Source organism: Stegostoma tigrinum, unplaced genomic scaffold (assembly GCF_030684315.1).
Source record: "Stegostoma tigrinum isolate sSteTig4 unplaced genomic scaffold, sSteTig4.hap1 scaffold_491, whole genome shotgun sequence".
Taxonomy (NCBI): Eukaryota; Metazoa; Chordata; class Chondrichthyes; order Orectolobiformes; family Stegostomatidae; genus Stegostoma; species Stegostoma tigrinum.
The window spans coordinates 24211-45752 of record NW_026728421.1 but is presented as its reverse complement, the minus strand read 5'-3'; the positions used below and the strand labels follow the sequence as shown (position 1 = coordinate 45752).

At 46.9% G+C, this 21542-nt stretch overlaps 1 long non-coding RNA gene across 1 annotated transcript in view; it reads left to right on the top strand.

Moving 5' to 3' along the window:
* Positions 1-20294, top strand: part of LOC132208647 (uncharacterized) — a 30538-nt gene extending 10244 nt beyond the window's left edge. Inside the window, exons 2-3 of the long non-coding RNA XR_009444773.1 lie at positions 8930-9088; positions 16555-20294. This is a non-coding gene — a long non-coding RNA (uncharacterized LOC132208647). The remainder of the gene's footprint in view (positions 1-8929; positions 9089-16554) is intronic.
* The last annotated feature ends 1248 nt before the right edge of the window (positions 20295-21542 follow it).

Sequence of the window (21542 nt, the reverse complement as noted above, 5' to 3'; positions counted from 1 at the left end):
GTCTGAGAGGGTCAATTTGATGGGACAACATGCCTCTGAAACTAACTTGTTGGAGTGCTGCACCGCCTGAGGGTTCGTCTGAAGGGAGTGATGCCCTCTCAGATGATGAGCTTTCCCTCATCTTTAACCGTCTGACAGTGCAGCACTCCCATAATATTAACCCGCGACCAGTGTGGCACTTGCTTACAATTGAACTTCTGACAGTGCACAAGTCCAACAAAATTATCCTCTTGAGTGTCGCACACACTCAATATTGGCCCTCCAACAGTGCAGCACTCCCTCAGGACTGACCATCTGACATTGATACGTGGATCGTGTAGCAATCCTGTAATATTGACCCACTGACACAGCAGAACTCCCTCAATATTGTTTTTCTGACAGTATTGCACTACTGATCCTTCGGCAGTGCCCCTTGATATCAATCTTTTCACATTAGACCACTCCCTCAGCACTAACTCTCTGAATGTGCAGCACTTCTCAGGACTGATTCTGTGATATTTCAGCACTCCCACATCATTAACCCTCTGACAGTGCAGCCCTCCCTTTATATCAACCCTCCAACAGTGCACTGTTTCCTTAATATTGGACCTCTGATTGTGTGATACTCCCTCAGTGCGAAACTCTGACAATACAGCACTCTCTCTGAAATAACTCTCTGATTAAGCACTTCCTCTGTGCTAACCCTCTGAAAATGGAGCTTTCTCTCATTACTGACCCTTTGCAGTGCTGCACTGCCTCAGTACTCACTCACCACAAGTGCAGCACTCCATTAAGAGTGATCCTCTGACAGTGTGGCACTCCCCTAATATTGGTCCACTGACTGTGTGGCACTCCCTTAATACTGACCTGCTCGTGGTGCATCACTGCTCTAATATCAAACCTGCAGCTCTATCAGAGGGTCTGTCCTGAGCAAGTGCCCCATCGTCAGCATGTCAATTCTGAGGCAGTGCCTCTATATCAGTGAGTCAACATTGAGGTAGCTCCTGACGGTCAGAATTACGGGAGTGCCTCATATTTAGAGGGTCATTAACTGAGGGACAGCCTCATGATCAGCGGGTCAGTCTTTACGGACTGCCTTATAGCCAGTGTGTCAGTTCTGAGGCAGTGCCCTCAATGTAACAGATTTAGAAATGGGGTAGGGGGCACATGATTAGAAGGTCAGTAGTAAGCTATTGGAACTTTGTCAGAGGGTCAGTACTCAGCGAGTGCCTCATTGACATCGGGTCCATACAGAGGGTTTGCACTGAGGGAATGCTTCCTTGTCAGAGATTCAGAAGTGAGAAAGTGCCTCATTGTCAGAGGCTCATTCCTGAGGCAGTGCCTCATTGTCAGAGTGACATAATCAGATAGCACTCCCTCAATTCTAAACCTTAATACTGACCCTCTGACAATGAAGCACTGCCTCAGGACTGACCCTATGATAATGAAGTGTTCCTCAGGATTGAACCATTGACGATGTGACTCTCCATTCGTGTTGACCTTCTGATAATGGGGTTCTCCTGAAGTACTGACCCTCTGACGGTTGTGCACTGCCTCAGTACTGACCCTCTAAATATCTGCCACTCGGTCAATTCTGACCTCCTTACGATGAGGCATTACCTCAATACTGACTGGGGTGCAGGTCTCTGGCACAGAGTCTGTCGCTCTTGCAACGAAGGGAAGGGGGTATAGGAGGAGAGTGTTAGTCATTGGGGACTGAATAGTTAGAGGGACAGATAGAAGGCTTGTTTGGAACCGAAGAGACTCACGATTGGTGCGTTGCCTCCAGGTGCTAGGGTCCGTGTTATCTCGGATAGTGTCTTTGGGGTCCTGAAGGGAGAGGGTGACCAGCCCCAAGCCATGGTCCACATAGGTACCAACGACATAGGTAGAAAGAGGGATAGGGATGTCAGGCAGGATTTCAGGGAGCTCCGCTGGAAGCTGAGAGCTCAAACAAACGGAGTGGTTATCTCTGGTTTGTTACCCGTGCCAAGTGATAGCGAGGCAAAGAACAGGGAGAGATTTCAGCTGAACACGTGGCTGCAGGGATGCTGCAGGTGGGAGGGCTTCAGGTACATGGACAATTGGGGCTCATTCTGGGGAAGGTGGGACCTCTACAAACAGGACGGTATCCACTTGAACCAGAGGGGCACTAATATCCTGGGCGGGAAATTTGCTAGTGCTGTTCGGGTGGGTTTAAACTAGCTTAGCAAGGGGATGGGAAACTGTGGTGTAGTTTCAGTACACAGGAGAAAGAGAATAGGGAGGACATGGACAGGATCTCAGTGTCACAGGAGTGTGCTGGCAAACAGCAAGCTGAATTGAAGTGTGTCTACTTCACTGCCAGGAGTATCCGGAATAAGCGAGGTGAGCTTGCAGCATGGATAGGTACCTGGGGCTTCGATGTTGTGGCCATTACGGAGACATGGATAGAGCAGGGTCAGGAATGGATGTTGCAGGTTCCAGGGTTCAGATCTTTGAGTAAGATCAGGTAAGGTGGGAAAAAAGGGGGAGGTGTGGCTTTGTTTGTCGAGGACAGTATAACGGAGGCTGAAAAAGCTTTTGAGGAGGACTGGTCTACTGAGGTGGTATGGGCTGATGTCAGAAACAGGAGAGGAGAGGCCACGCTGCTGGGAGTTTTTTAATAGGCCTCTGCAAAGTTCCAGGGATCTGAAGGAGAGGATTGGCAAAACGATTCTGGGCAGGAGTGAAAGGAACAGGGTGGTCATTATGGGAGACTTTAACTTCCTAAACGTTGACTGGAAATGCTGTAACTCTCGTACGTCGGATGGATGAGTTTTCGTCCAATGCACGCAGGAGCGTTTCCCGACACGGTACGTCGAAGGGCCGACAAGAGGGGAGGCCACACTGGATCTGGTACTTGACAGTGAACCAGGCCAGGTGTTTGATTTAGTGGTAGATGAGCACTTTGGAGAGAGTGACCATAATTCGGTTACGTTTAGTTTAGCGATGGAGTGGGAGAGGAACATGCCACAGGGCAAGACTTACAGATGGGGGAAGGCAATTATAATTGGGCAAGGCTTAGGAGGCAAAGAATGGGGTAGCAAAATGCAGGGGATGGGGACAATCGAAATGGGGAGCTGGTTTAAGTAACAGATATTGCGTGTCCTTGATAGGTATGTCCCTGTCAGGCAGGGGTCAGTGATAAGGTAGGGGAACTGTGGTTTACTAAAGAAATTGTATCTCGCGTTAAGCAGAAGAGCGAGGTTTATGTGATGTTGAGATGAGATGGATCAGTTGATGCGATGGAGAATTACAGATGAGCAAGAAAGGATTTAAAGAGAGAGTGAAGAAGAGCACGGAGGGGTCCTGAGCAGTCATTCGCAGGTAGAATAGAGGAGAACCGTCAAGTTTTCTCAAGGTATGTGAGGAATATAAGGATGACTGGGGTAGGAATAGGGCCAATCAAAGACAGAAGTGGGAAGTTGTGTGTGGACCGGGTAGAGATCGGAGAGGTGCTAAATGAATATTTCTCATCTGTTTTCACTGAGGAAGAGGAGAATATCATCGAGGAGACGACTGAGATACGTGCTATTAGACTTGAAAGGATTCAGGTTAGTAAGGAGGAGATGTTATCAATTCTAGAAGGTGTGAAGCTAGATAAATCCCCTGGGCCTGAGAGGATTTTTCCGAGAATTCTCTGGAAAGCTCGGGAGGAGGTGGCGGAGCCCTTGGCTTTGATCTTTGAGTCCTCATTGTCTGCAGGTTTAACACCAGAGGACTGGAGGATTGCAAATGTTGTGCCCTTCTTCAAGAAGGGCAGGAGAGATGAGCCAGGCAATTACAGCCAGTGAGCCTTACGTCTGTTGCAGGAAAAGTTTTGGAAAGGGTTATAAGAGATAGGGTTTATAATCATCTCGGAAGCAACAATTTGATTGGAGATAGTCAACATGGATTTGTCAAGGGCCGGTCGTGTCTCACAAACCTCATGGAGATTTTGAGGAGGTGACCAAGCATGTGGATGAGAGAAGGCCAGTTGACGTAGTGCACATGGACTTCAGTAAAGCCTTTGATAAGGTTCCACATGGTAGGCTATTGGAGAAAATACGGAGCCATGTGATTGAGGGAGATTTAGCAGTTTGGATTAGAAACTGGCTTTCGGTAAAAAGGCAACCAGTGGTGTTTGATGGAAAATATTCAGCCTGGAGTCCGGTTACTCGTGGTGTGCCTCAAGGATCTGTTTTTGGCCCACTGCTGTTTGTCATTTTTATAAATGACTTGGACGCAGGCATAGGTGGATGGGTTAGTAAGTTTGCAAATGACACTAAAGTCGGTGGAGTGGTGGACAATGTGGAAGAATGTCGCATGTTGCAGGGAGACTTGGATAAAGTGCAAAATTGGGTGGAAAGGTGGCAAATGGAGTTCAATGTGAGGTGATTCGCTTTGGGAGGAATAATAGGAAGGTACAATACTGGGCCAATGGAAAGATTCTTGGTAGTGCGGATGTGCAGAGGGACCTTGGCGTCCATGTACGTAGATCTCTGAAAGTTGCCACCCATGTTGATAGTGCTGTGAAGAAGGCATACGGTGTGTTAGACTTTATTGGGAGAGGGATTGAGTTCCAGAGCCGTGATGTCATGCTGCAACTGCACAAAACGCTCGTGCGACCTGTTCTGGTCGCTCCATTGCGGGACGAATTCGGAAGCATTGGAAAAGGAGCAGAGGAGATTTACCAGGATGTTGCCTGGTCTGGAGTGAAGGTCTTATGAGAGAAGGCTGAGCGACTCGAGTCTGTCCTCATTGGAGAGAAGAAGGCTAAGAGGGCCTTTAATAGAAACATACAAGACGATCAGAGAAAGATGAGTCAGGGTGGACGGTGAGAGTCTTTTTCCTAGGATGATGATGTTGGCTTGTACGAGGGGGCTCAGCTACAAATTGAGGGGTGATGGATTGAAGACAGATGTCAGAGGCAGGTTCTTTACCCAGAGAGTGGTAAGGGCATGGAATGCCCTGCCTGCCAATGCAGTTAACTCAGCCACATTCAGGGCATTTGAACAGTCCTTGGATAAGCATATAGATGATGATGGGATCGTGTGAGGGAACGGACTTAGATTAGTTCACAGGTTGGCGCAACATGGAGGGCCGAAGGACCTGTTCTGCTCTGTATTTTTCGAAGTTCACAGATGACACGAAAATGAGTGAGAGAGTAAAGTCTGAAGAGGACAATGAAAATCTGCGGAAGGATGCAGAAAGTTTAAGTGAATGGACAAGGGCCTAGCAGATGGAGTCCAATGATGGTAGATGTGAGGGTATCCATTTTGGTAGCAATTATGGAAAAATGGAGTCTTGCTTAAATGGTGAAAAATTGTAGCATGCTGCTCCGCAGAGTGAGCTGGGCAGCCTTGTGTCTGAATCAGGTAGTTTGCAGATGCGGCTGGTAATTGAGACAGCAAATGGAATAGTGTCCTTCATTGCGAGAGTGATGCAGTTTAAAAATCGGGAGGGTATGCTACAGTTGTCTCGGGTGCTGGTGAGGCTTGGTGTGGAGTAGTTTGTGCAGTTTTAGTCTCCTCACTTGAGAAAGGATGTACTTGCACTGGAGGGGGTGCAAAGGAGGTTCACGAGGTTGATTCCAGAATTAAAAATGTTGCTGTCCGGGGAGAGATTGAGTAGACTAGGATTGCAGTCACTGGAATTTAGAAGAATGAGGGGTGATCTAATAGAAACTTTTAAAATTATGAAACAAATGGATCGGAAATTGTTTCCACTGATGGGCGAAATCCCAACTCGGGGGCACAGCCTCAAAATAAGTGTGAACAGATATAAAACTGAGTTGAGGATGAGCTTCTTCATCCAAAGGGTTGTGAATCTGTGGAATTCTCTGCCCACTGAAACAGTTGAGGTTCCCTTGTTGAATGTTTTGAAAGCCAAAACAGATAGATCTTTGAACAGGAAAGGAATTGAGGGTTAGTGTGAATGGGAGGGTAAGTGGAGCTGAGTCCGCAAAAAAGATCAGCGGAACGAGCTGGAAGAGACAGATGGCCTACTCCTGTTTTATTTCTTATGTCCGTATGTCCTTAGATTGCCATCCATGTCATTCCTCCTTCCCTGGAATAGGCCAGTTCTGAACTGAAGAGTAGGTCTTTAAATAACTCCCACATATCAAATGTTGACTTGTTCAATAAAAGCTCCTCCCAATTAATACTGCTCAGCTCCTACCTAACACTGATGTAATTTTCCCTCCCCCAATTTCGTCCCTTCCCACAAGGTCCTGATTATCCATGGCTGTCTTAAAATGTAAGGAGATGCGATCGCCCATTTAAGAAGCTCCTGGTTCACTGTTTTTCCCAAGTGGGAATCAGCTACAGGCTTTCTTGTTCCACGATGGGGGAGGAAATGGCCTAGTGGTATTATTGCTGGACTGTTAATTCAGAGACTGAGATAACATTCTGGGGACCTGTGTTCAAATCCCAGCACAGCAGATGGTGGAATTTGAATTCAATATAAAAGAAAATCATGAATTAAGAATATAATGATGACCATGAATTCATTGCCAAATGTCAGAAAAACTCAGCTGGTTCACTGATGTGCTTTAGGGAAGGAAACTGCCACCCTTACATGATCTGGCCTATATGTGACTGCAGACCCACAGCAATATGATTGACTTTGAACTGTCCCCGAGGCAATTAGGGATGGACAACAAACACTGCGTAGCCAGGGATGTCCTCCTCCCATTAACAAATAAATAAAATTGGATTCTACATCTTCCGATCCAAGATCGTTTCTTGCTCTCATACTAATTTCTTCGCTTACAGTCACTTTCCCTCCTGCCTGTCTTTTTGGAATGTCGTACAGCCCTGCGCACTTACCTCCAGTGTTGATCTCCTTGTAAACATGTCTTTGTAATAGCTATAAAATCATGCCCGTCAACCTCGAAATGTGCTATTAATTTGTTGACTTTGTTCTGAATACAATGAGCACGCAAGCAAAGAGCCATGAATTTAGCTTTATCACTTGATTTCACCTCTTGACACTATTTACAGCTGTTTTCTGTTTGTACATGCTGCCTTTTCCAGTACCACGCTGAGTGTTGTTATCCCGATAGTTCTTTCGTCTCAGTCCGTGTGTATTCCTGGGCGAATGTGCTCATGTGGTCTCAGGAGTTGGGGAGGTCACGGCTCTGGGACAGCCGTTTCATCGCCCAATGCTGCAGTTAAGAAGAAAAGAAAATCTCTTGCTCTGAGCTCTGCAAACCTGGGCAATGTCAAAAGGGAAACAAGGTCAAAAGAATTTCAACAAGAATCTCAAAATTAACTGCTGAATTCATATCAACATTACGGGGATCGCCCAACTTAGTGGCCACAACATCCCACTTTCTATTCTTCACAAACAATCCAAAGGCTGAAGTATCCGTATCCCTCTTAACTTTTATGGTTTTTGAGCAAATTTCTTGTTTCTAACTTGTGCATATTTGTGGTGCCTTATGACTTGTTGCATTTAGCAATTGATAAACTCACTCTCTCACGAGTTCAGGAGAAGCTAGTTTTATAGAATCCCCAGTGTGGAAACAGGCCACTCAGTTCAACAAGCCCACAGCAAGCCTCCAAAGAGCATCCCACCTAGACCCATCCCCATTCCCCTACTCTATCCCTGTCAGCCTGCATTTCCCATGGCTAATGTACCTAACCTACACATCCGTGGGCACTGTGGGTAATTCAGCATTGCCAATCCACCTAACCTGCACATCTCTGGACTGTAGGAGGAAACCAGAGCACCCAGCAGAAACCCACACAGACAAGGGGAGAATGTGCAAACTCCACACAGACAGTCATCCGAGGCTGGAATGGAACTCAGGTCCCTGGTGCTGTGAGGTAGCGTTACTAACGACTGAGTCACCGTGTCACCCTGAGTTATCTTGACTCCTTCTGAAACATAGGAAGGTATCCACAACCCAAAGATCCTTTTTAATCAGCTTAATTCGTACCAACTGAGGTGGATCTAGTTGGGTGTGTAAAGAAGGGGAGTCTTTCACGAGGGAACTTAACAATTTGGGAGACTCAGTCACCGAGGGAGCCTGACCCGAAGACTGGTCAAAACAATAATGATTCGATATGAATTAGTTGGAATGCAGCTGTTAACAGTAATCCTCCATCCCTATGTGGGAGCGAGATTTAACATTCAAAATCAAAACTGAAACTCTTGAACAAGGTAGTTCAAAACAGCCAGTTCTCTGATTGAGGTTGTTGACTCGCTCGCCGAGCTGGCGGCTTCTCATTCAGACGTTTCGTCACCATGATCGGTGACATCATCGGTACAGCCTCCAATGAGACGATGTTATTCTACTCTGTCTGGAATTGACACTGTCCAGTCTGTTACCATGAGTACTGTCATTTCCGGTTTTGATCTGTATGGGTTTGTGTGTGGGGGTCCAATTGTATCTGTTTGTTGGTTGCATTATGGGTGGAGAATCACGCCTCTCAGAGGACACTGCGACAAGGTAACCGTAGTAGCCAAGCCAAGCATAGACACGCACAGGAATTCCAAGAGGCATGGTTCTGCACCCATTCTCCAGCCTCACAAATTTAGTCTCTTCAGTCTGAATATGATCACTCAACCATATCCTTGATGACAAACAATAGAGTCTTACTTCCCAAAATCTACAAACAGGACTGTCCAGACAGATCCATTTGTTCTCATGATATCATCTTCTGCTGGAGGGATTCCGAAATGTCTGCATTCTTCCTCAACTGAGCATTCCTTGCATTCGTGGTTGACAGAGCTGTCAGCCATGTCCATTGTGCTGCAGGGTTCCCAAGCGGAATATGAGTTGCTGTTCCTGCAACTTTGGGGTGGCATCATTTGTGGCACTGCAGGAGGCCCATGTTCAGTTTGGTTATGACTTTTGAGGAATGGATGGTCCCTTTGAGATTGAAATTGGAGAAAGATTTCAGGATTTTTTCATGTTCATGTCTTTCTGTTATGCCCCTAGGAAAAAAGCAATGAAAGTGCCGTTCATGTTTTGCACGGCGAGCTGCTGAATACTAACCGGTCTCACACCATTACCATCACCTTGCCCTTGTGAAGGCAGATATGGATAAGGTTCTCAAAGCTGACAGAAGATTGAAACCACTCTCGTCCTGTGACGATGGTAAGTTTCCCTTCTTTCAGAAAAAATGCTTGCAGCTGAATGAGCATAATATAGAGCATAGTGGCTCTGGTTAACACCGCTGTCTCAATTCCACCCTTTGGTGACTTTCTGTGTGGAGTTTGCACATTCTCCATGTGCCTGCATGGGTTTTCTCTGGGTGCTCGAGTTTCCTCCCACAGTCAAAAGATGTGCAAGGTTGGTGGATTGGCCATGCAAAATTTCCCAAGGTGTTCAGTGATGTGTAGGTTAGGTGAGTTATAGGTGGATGGGTCTGGGTGGGATGCTGTGAGGGGCAGCGTGGACGTGTTGGGCTGACGGACCTGTTTCCACACTGTAAGGGTTCTCTGATTCATGATTCTATGATTTTACTGAGTGCAAAGGTACAATATTGACTCGTCATATTTGTCTCACCTCTTTACACATTGACAAGAAAGCTTTAATGTCAGTTTCTATGCATTTGCCACTTGTCTGCTGTCTCTCACAAGGCTGACTATATCTCCTTCTCTAATGCGCATCTCCTGTCCACTGACACTGAGAGGTGACACTTGCTTTTCATTTCGTACAATCAATAAAACAATAGCCTCCATATTACATCCAGCGGCTTCTCTTAACACTCACACATTGTTCTTTATTTCCTCCAGGTATTGACCACTCATCATTTCTAATTCCTCATCTCTTCTCTCGCTCGCTCTCTCTCGCTCGCTCTCTCTCTCTCTCTCGCTCTCTCGCTCTCGTGGTCTTTATCTCAGAGGTTCACAGTCACACGATGTTGCACATGCATATTCTGTCCCTCATGCACAAACACACTACACACACACAAAAAAAAGTCGAGAACACAGTCTCTCACGAACACACTCTATCACATTCTCACTCATTCATACTCCCTACTATCACACAGTCGTACACGGTCTTGCACACATTCTGTGGCACACTTGCATGCACTGTTGCAGGATCTTTTGCCAATGCTCTTACTCTCAAGTACACACACACTACCACAAATCTCTCCCTCACACACTGAGGTTTGCAAATTCACTTGCTGTCAAGCTCACTCACACTTACAGACACACTCACTCCCTCATGCATGCTGTAACACTCCCTTCTTGTGCGAACGCCCTTTCACACACTCTCAAGCACAGTCACTGGCACACACATTCTGTCGTGCGCACACACACACTTTCATGCACTGTCTTTGCACTCTTGAGCACAATCATATGCTCATCTCTCTCTTGCACACAGTCAATTTGATTTGAGTCAGAGATAATGGGAACTGCAGATGCTGGAGAATCCAAGATAATAAAATGTGAGGCTGGATGAACACAGCAGGCCAAGCAGCATCTCTGATGAAGGGTCTTGGCCCGAAACGTCAGCTTTTGTGCTCCGGAGATGCTGCTTGGCCTGCTGTGTTCATCCAGCCTCACATTTTATTATCTTCATTTGAGTCATCATTGTCACATGTGCCCAGGTACAGTGAAAAGTTTTCTTCTGCATGCAGTATAGACAGGTGATATCAAACAAGGCGCATGAGTGAAACGGAACATAGTGACAGCTACAGAGAAGATGCACAGAGAGCAAGATCAAAATTAGATTTAAGCTTTTCAGTGTCCTATTCAGGTGTCCAATAACAGCGGTGAAGAAGCTGTTGTTGAATCTTTTCACGCATGTATACAAACTTTTTTTACATCTTCCCTTCAGAAAAAGGGAGAAGAGAGTGTAATTGTGGGGTGAGAAGGGCCTTTGATTATGTCAGTTTCTTTCCCGAGGCAGCGGGAAGTAGAGGTGGAATCAACGAATGGAAGGCTGGTTTGCATGATGGACTATGCTGTGTTCATGACTCTGTAGTTTCTTGTGGTCTGAGGAAGAGCTGTTGCCAAACCATGCTGTGACATGCATCCAGATAGGATGCTTTCTCTGGTACATGAATGAAAGTTGACCTTGCGGACACTCCAAATTACCTTAGCCTGCTGGGGAAATAGAGACATTTGGTGTGCTTTTTTGCCGATTGCGACGATCTGGGTGGACCAGGAGAGATTGTTGGTGATCGACACTCTCAACTATCTCCACCTCAGCAACATCTCTCTCACTGTCTGATGCAGGCGCTCACACACTCACATTGTGTCACCTATTCTGTCTGTCTGTCTCTCCCTCTCTCCCTCATCGCCCATCTCTCTCTCACTCGCTCTCTCTCTCGCTCTCTCGCGCGCGCTCTCTCTCTCTGTCTCTGTCTCCCTCCCCCACCCCCCCAACCTCTCTGGCTTTGTCTCTCTCTCTCTCTCTCTCTTTTTCTCACATACCAACTCATTGCTCAGTATTCCATGGTATCTGAATTGTTGGAAGAATTAACTTAGACTGAGCGTGGATTTTCTCCCAAATTAGTTATGACAAAGAAGAACCAATTCTGCCTGGAAGAAGAAAGGCAGGAGCCATAATAATTCGGGATTGTTTTGCTCGAGGAACCGTGCTGTGATATGCATCCAGATAGGATGCTTTCTGTGGTACATCAGTGAAAGTTGCCCTTGTGGGCACACGGAATTGCCTTAGCCTCCTGGGAAGTAGAGACAACGGTGTGCTTTTTTGCTCATTGCGATGATGTGGACGGACCAGTGAACTAATCTAAGCCCATCCCCCTACACGATCCCATTATCATCCATATGCTTATCCAAGGACTATTGAAATGCCCCTGATGTGGCTGAGCTAACTGCATTGGCAGGCAGGGGGTTCCACATCCTTACCACTCTCTGAGTAAAGAACCTGCCTCTGATATCTATCTCAAATCTATTATCCCTCACTGTTGCTCATACAAGCTGACGTCATCATCCTCGGAAAAAGACCCACACTGTCCACCCTGCCTCATCCACTGATCATCTTGTATGTCTCTATTAAATCTCCTCTGAATCACCTTCTCTCCAATGAGTACACACCCAAGTCCCTCAGCCTTTCTTCAGAAGACCTTGGCTCCGGACCAGGCAACATTTCCTCTGCACCTTTTCCAATGCTTCCACATCCTTCCTGTAATGGGGCGACCAGAACTGTACGCAATATTCCAAATGAGACCGCACCAGCTGTTTGGACAGTTGCTCTGGATCTCAATCCCACTGCCAATAAAACCTAAAACACCGGAAGCCTTCTTCACAGCACTATCAACCTGGATGGCAATTTTCAGGGATCGACATAGATGGACACCCTCTGCACAGCAACACTGCCAAGAATCTTTCCATTGACCCAATATTCTGCCTTCCTATTATTCATCCCAAAGTGAATCACCTCACATTTATCCGCATTGAACTGCATCTGCCAGCTTTCCGCCCAATTCTGCAGTTCATCCAAGTCTACCTGTCACCTGCAACATTCTTCCACATTGTCCACCACTCCACCGACTTGAGTGTCATCTGCAAACTTACTAACCGATCTACCAATGCCTCCGTCCAAGTCATTTATAAAAATGACAAACAGCAGTGGTCCCAAAACAGATCCTTGAGACAAACCAGTAGTAACCAGACTCCAGGCTGAATATTTTCTATCAACCACCACTGGTTGCCTCCTTCGCCAAAGCCAGTTTCTTATCCAACCTGCTAAATCTCCCTCAATCCCATGTCTCCATGTTTTCTCCAATAGCCTACCATGTGGAACCTTATCGAAGGCTTCACTGAAGTCCACGTACACCACGTCAACTGCCCGACCCTCATCCATGTGCTTGGTCACCTTCCAAAATTACTCAATGAGGCTTGTGAGACACGACCTGCCCTTGACAAATACATGTTGACTGTCTCCCATCAAATTGGTGCTTGCTCGATGATTATAAATCCTCTCTCTCTTATCATCCTTTCCAAAACTTTTCCTGCAACAGACGCAAGGCTCACTGGGTTTATAATTACCTGGGTCATCTCTCCTGCCCTCTTTGAACAAGGGCACAACATTTGCAACCCTCCAGCCTTCTGGTACTAAACCTGTAGACAATGAGGACTCAAAGATCAAGGCCAAAGGCTCCGCCACCTCCTCCGTAGCCTCCCAGAGAATCTGAAAGTTTCGAAGGATGATGCGTTGTATCCGGAGGTTGGTGGGGTGGTACGTTCGGACGAGGGAGACTTTGTTTTGGTTGTTGTTGCGGGGTGGGGTGAGAGGGATTTGTTGCAGGAAATGCTGGAGACACCGTCGAGGGCGTTATCAACCACAGAGCGGGGCAAGTTGTGGTCCTTGAAAAATGAGGACATCTGAGATATACTGGAATAGAATACCTCATCCTGGGAGTGCAGATGCAGAGGCAAAGGAATGGGGAATAGGAGATCAATTGTTGCAGGAATATGGTGAGAGGAGGTGTAATCTTGGTAGCTGTGGGAATTGGTGGAGTTGAAATGGATATTTGTTTCTCAGTGGTTGGAAATAGAGTGGTCCAGGTAGGAGAGAGAGGTATCAGAGATTGTCCAGGTTAACTTCAAGTTCGGGAGGAAGGTGTTGGTGAAGTGGATGAACTGTTCGAGCCCCTTGTGGGAACACGAGGCGGTGCCGATACAGTCATCAATGTAACGGAGGAAGAGGTGGGGTTGAGGGCCAGTGTAGGTACGGAAGAGGGAGCGTTCCGTGTAACCTACAAAGAGGCAGGCATAGCTTGGGCCCATTTGGCTACCCTGGCCACCCCCTTTGTCTGTAGGAAGTGGGAGGAATTGAAAGAGAAACTGTTGAGGGTTGTTCAAGGACCGGAACTTGCCCCTCCTCAGTGGTCAAAAACGCCCTCGACCGTGTCACCCGCGTTTCCCACAACTCATCCCTCACACCCGCACCCCATAATAACTACCAAAACAGTGTCGTCCTCGCCCTCACGTACCACCCCACCGACATCCGGATTCAATGCGTCGTCCTCCGACCCTTCTGCCAGCTGCAATCCGACCCCACCACCAAAGACATTTTTCCCACCACCCTTAGGTGACCCCCTTATCCGCTCCACACTCCCCTCTAGCACTCCCTACACCCAGCACTTTTCCCTGCATATCCATAAATGTTGTCATCACAACGTTTAAAATTCACTGGTCCCGATACCTCCCGCCTCACCCCCATCCCAGGCCCCAGGAAGAATTTCCTCATCAAACAGATGTTTACCTGCACATCTGCTAATGTGGTAGACTGTATCCACTGTTGCCATTGTGGCCCCCTCTACATCGGGGAAACCAAACAGAGGTTTGGGGACCGCTTCACCTGTGCTCAGTTTGCACGAAAGAACTGCACCTCCCAGTCGCGAACTGTTTTGACTCTCCCTACCAATCCTCAGGTAACATGTCCATCCTGGGCCTCCTGCAGTGCCACAACGATGCCACCTGAAGGTTGCAGGAGCAGCACCTCATATTGCGCTTGGGAACCCTGCACTCCATGGTATCAATGTGGACTTCGCAAGCTTCAAAATCACCCCTCGCCCTCCCGCATCCCAAAACCAGCCCACCTATCCCATCCTGCCACCTCAAACCCCACCCCCATTTCCTACCTCCTAACCTCTTCCCGCCCCAGAGACCTGTTCGTCCTCCCCGGACTGACCTCTCCCCTCCCTCACCTCTGCTGGCTCCATCCCCACCTCTTTAACTTGTCTGTCTCCTCTCCACCTATCTTCTCCTCTATGCATCTTTGATCCGCCTCCCCCTCTCTCACTATTTATTTCAGAACTCTCTCCCCCTCCCCCTTTTCTGATGAAAGGCCTCGGCCCAACGTGTCAGCTTTTGTGCTCCTCAGATGCTGCTTGGCCTGCTGTGTTCATCCAGCTGCACACTTTGTTACCTTGACCAAGAGTGTTAGAGGCAAGTAAACATAGAACATAGAACAGTACAGCACAGAACAGGCCCTTCAGCCCACAATGTTGTGCCGACCATTGATCCTCATGTATGCACCCTCAAATTTCTGTGACCATATACATGTCCAGCAGTCTCTTAAATGACCCCAATGACCTTGCTTCCACACCTGCTGCTGGCAACGCATTCCATGCTCTCTCAACTCTCTGCGGAAAGAACCTGCCTCTGACATTCCCTCTATACTTTCCACCAACCAGCTTAAAACTATGACCCCTCGTGCTAGCCATTTCTGCCCTGGGAAATAGTCTCTGGCTATCAACTCTATCTATGCCTCTCATTATGCGTTTATCAAGTCAATGTCAGTGCTGTGTTGTCATGATAATCAGGCAACGCAACAGGAATGTACAAAAGGTGACATCTCATGTCAGACTCTGACTTGTAGTTTCGAGGCTTGTGTTCAGAATCTGTCTTAGAGTTTTAACCTTTATTTCAAAAGCAAGAATTTATAAGATACCACACTGACTGTAACTACAAGTTGTGTGTTTCTTCAACAAAATATCTGCAAACCAACAAACATCCTGGATGAAGACTTATTATCTGACACTCCACTCACACCAGTTGTATGATGTTTTGATCTGTCTGCTTATCAATTGTGTGACTGTGTGTTTTCCTCCCTGACCGCACCTGATGAAGGGACTGCACTCCCAAAGCTTGTGTGATTTCAAATAAACGTGTCAGATTATAACCTGATGTCATGTGACTTCTGACTTTGTCTATCCGAGTCCAACACCAGCACCTCCACATTATAACTGTTTGGAACCAAGTCAGTGCAACAGGTACATATCGAACATTTGACTTCGGAAGAATGCCGAGTGCTGAAAAGTTCATTAATAACAAAGGATTTCTTCATTATGCCATCTATCGTAACATGCTGCGTCTCACAGTCACAATGAAAGGATGGCCACTTGAACTTAGCAGGGCCAAGAACAGTTATGGACATTTTTAGCATGGGAGGAGGCCATTCAACCTATTTTAACTGTCCCAGCTCTCTCCCAGCGCAACAAAATTAATCCTTCTCTCGAACTCATTCCACATATTTCACAGAATTGAAATATATAGGTACATACTTAAGAGATTTTAACATCAAGTGAGCAGTTCTCGCACTTCACCTTGTCACTAAAAATGGAAAACGTGACTTACAAGGAGTGGGTCTTTATTTTGTTCTGTTTTGATGATGAAGCAGATGCAAGTCCAAGTGCTGGAACTGGCGTCTTGAACTTAGCAACTGTTCAATGTGTATAAAATGAATTCTGTGCACATCTACTAAAAGCAGTTTTATGGAAGGAAAAGGCACCAAAGAAGATTTGGTGTATTGTGCTTGATGCTATTATACTCCAACCTGTGAAAACAGAACTCTACAACTGTGAGTGTTGAGTTCTGAGAGGGTGCTATCTTGTTTGAATGTACATTGCTAAGCCTAGGCCTATTTTCCCAACAGCAAAATTGGTAATCCAGCAAGAAATGGATCTTTCTCACATTTGTTGGCTGTAAGTGTCTGTTTAAAGTTTGAGTACAGTTTCCTTATATACAGGTGCTTAACCTGCTTTTACAGTTGGAACATTTGTTGTGCCAGTGAAAATTTTTTGCATGGTTTCACCTCCAATTTTCCTCTTTATACATATTTGGTATTTTTTTCAGGGTCAGGACTATCTTCAAAATCTGAGATTGGGTTTTGAAAGACAGCAGTCTTTGTTTTGGAGAGATAATGGGAACTGCAGATGCTGGAGAATGCGAGATAACAACGTGTGGAGCTGGATGAAGACAGCAGGCCAAGCAGCATCTGAGGAGCACAAAAGCTGACGTTTCGGGCCGAGAACCTTCTTCAGAAAATGGGGAGGGGGTGCGGGTTCTGAAATAAATAGGGAGAGAGGGGGAGGCGGATGGAAGATGGATGGAGGAGAAGATAGGTGGAGAGGAGAGTATGGGTAGGGAGGCAGGGAGGGGATAGGTCAGTCTGGGGAGGCCGGACAGGTCAAGGGAGCGGGATGAGGGGAAATAGGGGTGCGGTATGAGGTGGGAGGGGTGATGGGTGAGAGGAAGAATAGGTTAGGGAGGCGGGGACGAGCTGGGCTGGTTTTGGGATGCAGTGGCAGGAAAGGAGATTTGGAAGCTTGTGAAATCCACACTGATAGCATTGGGCTGCAGGGTTCCCAAGCAGAATATGATTTGCTGTTCCTGCAACCTTGGGGTGGCGTCATTATGGCACTGCAGGAGGCCCAGGTTGGACATGTCCTCTCGGGAATGGGAGGGGGAGTTGAAATGGTTAGTGACTGGGAGGTGCAGTTGTTTCTTGCAAACTGAGCGTAGGTGTTCTGAAAAGCGGTCCCCAAGCCTCTGCATCGTTTCCCCAATGTAGAGGAAGCCACAACGGGGACAGCGGATGTTTTGGATATTTCTTAAGCATTGATTTTCATTCAGAGTTGGTTGGATTTTGCTGAAGCAATAGACGTAACTCACTATGACGTAGACAATGTCAGAGTTAATGTTTCGCGTCCTGTGACCCTTCCTCAGATCTCACTCTTCACTGATGCTGCCAGACCTGCTGAGCTTTTCCAGCAACTTCTGCTTTTGTTGCTGATTTACAGTGCCCACAGTTCTTTTGTTTTTTACGACACAGACAAAACTTGATCTCTGCAGGAAGCATGATGCTGCATTCTCCAACTTTCCTGCCTTTTTGTAATGTAATATTGTCTTTTTAGGACAGAAGTGGCTTTTTTTGTTTGTTTTAACTTCCGCACATACTTTCTATGCAGGTTAAAAGTCTACACCTTTTCAGTTCTCTGCTGCATAATGAAGACTTGGAACAATTTTTTTTTATAAAGTAGAAAATCAGTGTGGTTCGTTTTCCAAAATGTGATCTGCAAGTGCAACACTTAACAGTGTGTTCATCAAACTATTGTTTCCTTTGATCTTTGTGTTGCAGAAATTTCTAGAATCATTTCATATATATTTTTCTTGATATATTTTAGCAGCTTTCCTGGAGCAAATCTGTTTTCCTTCGGATGAGACGACTTTCAGACATACTCCCTTTATTATGAGATTTAATTGGGGTAAAATGAGGAGGATTTTTATTCACTGAGACACACATGACTATATGTTGAAAGCATTGGAAAAAGCGTTCTGTTCGGACTGTCATGTTATCTGGTGTTTGTACCAGGCTTTCCGATTAAATGCAAGTGATTAAGGATGCTACTGATGCCATATGTTATTACAAGAAGAAATGAACATACAAGTAAGGATTTTATGCCACATTTATACATAGCATGGGCCATGCAGCATGGATGCAGTGACTGAGTGAAATGGGATGCAGTGACTGAGTGAAATGCTCACAGCGAATTGCCCCCTCCATCATGACCCGCTCACAGCGACTTGCCCCTGCAGTCCTGACCTGCTCACAGCGACTTCTCTCTGCAGACCTGACCCGCTCACAGCGACTCGCCCCTTCAGTCCTGTCCCGCTCACAGTGACTTGCCCCTGCAGTCCTGACCCCCTCACAGTGACCTGCCCCCTCACTCCTGACCCGGTCTACATTGTGGAAACCAAGCAGAGGCTTGGGGACCGCTTTGCAGAACACCTCCACTCGGTTCGCAACAAACAACTGCACTTCCCAGTCGCGAACCATTTTAACTCCCACTCCCATTCCTTAGACGACATGTCCATCATGGGCCTCCTGCAGTGCCACAATAATGCCACCCGAAGGTTGCAAGAACAGCAACTCATAATCCGCTTGGGGACCCTGCAACCCAATGGTATCCATGTGGACTTCACCAGCTTCAAAATCTCCCCTTCCCCAACTGCATCCCAAAACCAGCCCAGTTCTTCCCCTCCCCCTACTGCATCACAAAACCAGCCCAGCTGTTCCCTTCCCCCGACTGCATCCCAAAACCAGCCCAGCCTGTCTCCGCCTCCCTAACATGTTGTTCCTCTCACCCATCCCTTCCTCCCACCTCAAGCCACGCCTCATCCTGCCTCCTTGACCTGCCTGTCTTCCCTGGACTGACCTATGCCCTCCCTACCTCCTCACCTGTACTCTCCTCTCTACCTATCTTGTTTTCTCTCCATCTTCGGTCCGCATCCCCCCCCCTCCCTATTTATTCCAGTTCCCTCTCCCATCCCCCTCTCTGATGAAGGGTCTAGGCCCAAAATGTCAGCTTTTGTGCTCCTGAGATGCTGCTTGGCCTGCTGTGTTCATCCAGCTCCACACTTTGTTATGTTGGATTCTCCAGCATCTGCAGTTCCCATTATCAGTGGCATTTTCCTCTTCATCAAAATTTGTGCAAAAGCAACACGATATGGGGCGGCACGGTGGCTCAGCGGTTAGCACTGCAGCCTCACAGCACTGGGGACCCAGGTTCAATTCCAGCCTCAGGCAACTGTCTGTGTGGAATTTGCACCTTGTCCCTGTGTCTGCATGAGTTTCCACCAGGTGCTCCGGTCTCCTCCCACAGTCCAAAGATGTGCACGCTAGGTGGATTGGCCATGCTAAATTGCCCGTAGTGTTCAGGGGCGTGGGTCTGGGTGGGATGCTCCAAGGTTTGGTGTGCACTTGTTGGGCCAAAGGGCCTGTATCCACACTGTAGGGAATCTAAACAAACCTGTTCCCACATCTCCATGTTATAACCCTGCTGATCACTGCACACAGAGATGTTTGATAACAAAAGGATAACAATAATATTCAAACCTAGTGCTGGAGATGTATTTTAAATACACGGAGGCCAGTGTCGATCTCCAATTCAACTTTTATTTACAAATGAACTGTCTTCAACTTTAGCACTGCCTCATTCAGAGATAGTTGCCAGGGTGTCAGCATCTCTGATGCTCACACTTCTTATCTGTCAGCCAGGGCTCCCTGATTTGGGCTGTTAATATGGAACAATCGGGCAACTCATATTCTGTGAGGTTCAACTGGCCGACCTGGTCACAAACCAGCGCGGTGTGTTCATCGAAAATCAAACGTACTAGAAAGATACCATTCCATACCAGTGTAAAGGAAGGCATGAGGCTAAACTGGGGAGGGAAGGGAACTGCTTATTGGGGGTGGCCCAGAGAGTAAAAGAAAATCGAATGGGAAGAAGACCATTTGAGACTGAGGGAGAGAGATGTAATTGCCTGAATGAGGCATTCCAATTGCGAAATGGATTTTTGTGTATACACCATGTTCAGTTTCCCCGATCTTCATCTGTACTCCTCTTTAAATCATTAGTATCTGAAATTTCTGTATCATTTCCAAATGTTCTGTCTCTAATGTTATGCTGTTGGAATTGGTTGAACTGCAGAGATATTATTTATTTGCACAAATGTGTTCAGTGAAATGAGTTGCATGCTATATATGTATTATTCTTCCTGATTCTATTGTATGCATACAAATTAAAGTTAGTTCCACTTTTGAACAACAAACTGCTTTTAGATGTCTGATGTATCTCATTTGCCTGCCACTTACTCTTGTTGATGAGTTGTGTTTCTGTTTGGTGAAGAAATATGAATGAGCTGGAGCACTAATGGCAATGCCCAATGTGGTGATCTTCCAACATTGCAGCTGGAAGGTGGGGCAGGAAGGGGGATGGGTTTCACAAGCACTATCACAGAAGGAAATGCAGAGACAGGTGATGTATGTGGCAGCACCGAGACAGTGAGGAGAATGTAATGCAATGAAAGGGGAATCTGGCTGTAGTCTCAAAGGCACGGGCTGAAGGGAAGAGGACAGAAAGGATTCACTCAGAGGAAGAGAAGATCAGACGAGACTGACTGTGAAACAGGCAGTAATCATTGGCAAGTTACTGATAGGAGGGTGAATCAATCGGGCTCACTTTAAGACTGTTTACAGTTACCATATAGTTTGTGGGAGCTGTGTAGATCAGGCCAGGCTCATAGAGAAACGCTTCCCGGAGTAATTAACATGGAGACCCCACTGGGAAAGAGTGAGGGGTTGGCCGTCCTGCTTCTACTGCTGCTGGTGATGTCCAGGCCAGTCATTCTGGCCAGAGACTTCAGCTGCATCATCGGCACGAATGAACAATATGGAGGGTATGACAGTGAACTGGACTCGATGTCCAGATTTCTGATGGAAACGGTTAAAGTTGCCAAGCTGCATAACATCTTCAGCACCCCTGCAGACTGAGCATAGAGTAGAAACGCCTGGTCATAGCCAGACGGGTCTCTCCACCCATTGGATAGATTTCCTGTTTGCGCCCACACGTCCTCGATCACATCCATTGAAGTCAAGCCGGTGTTCTTCTCTGACTACTGCCTCCTGCTGGCTGACTGTCACCTACAGGATGACCAGCGGGCTGGCAAGGGAACATGGAAGCTGACCCCAGAAAAACATTTAGAAGCTCAAAAGAGAGCACACAGGTTGGAGAACGATGAAGACCCTTTTTGCACTTGGTGGGAGGCAGTCAAAGCGAACACCAAGAAGTTCTTTGTCCTGAAAAGTGTTCAGAAGATGAGAGAGAGTTGGGCAAAACTGTTCAAACTCCAGAAACCCGTGCAAAACCTACTCTTACTACAGACAATCGGGTCAATGTCACGAAGGAGCCCCAGGAGGTGTGGAGGCAGGAAGCCCCACTCTCTGCCTTGGAGGCCTCCAAGATAATCTTGCGGTTCAGGGTCTGCACTGTGGAGCAAGA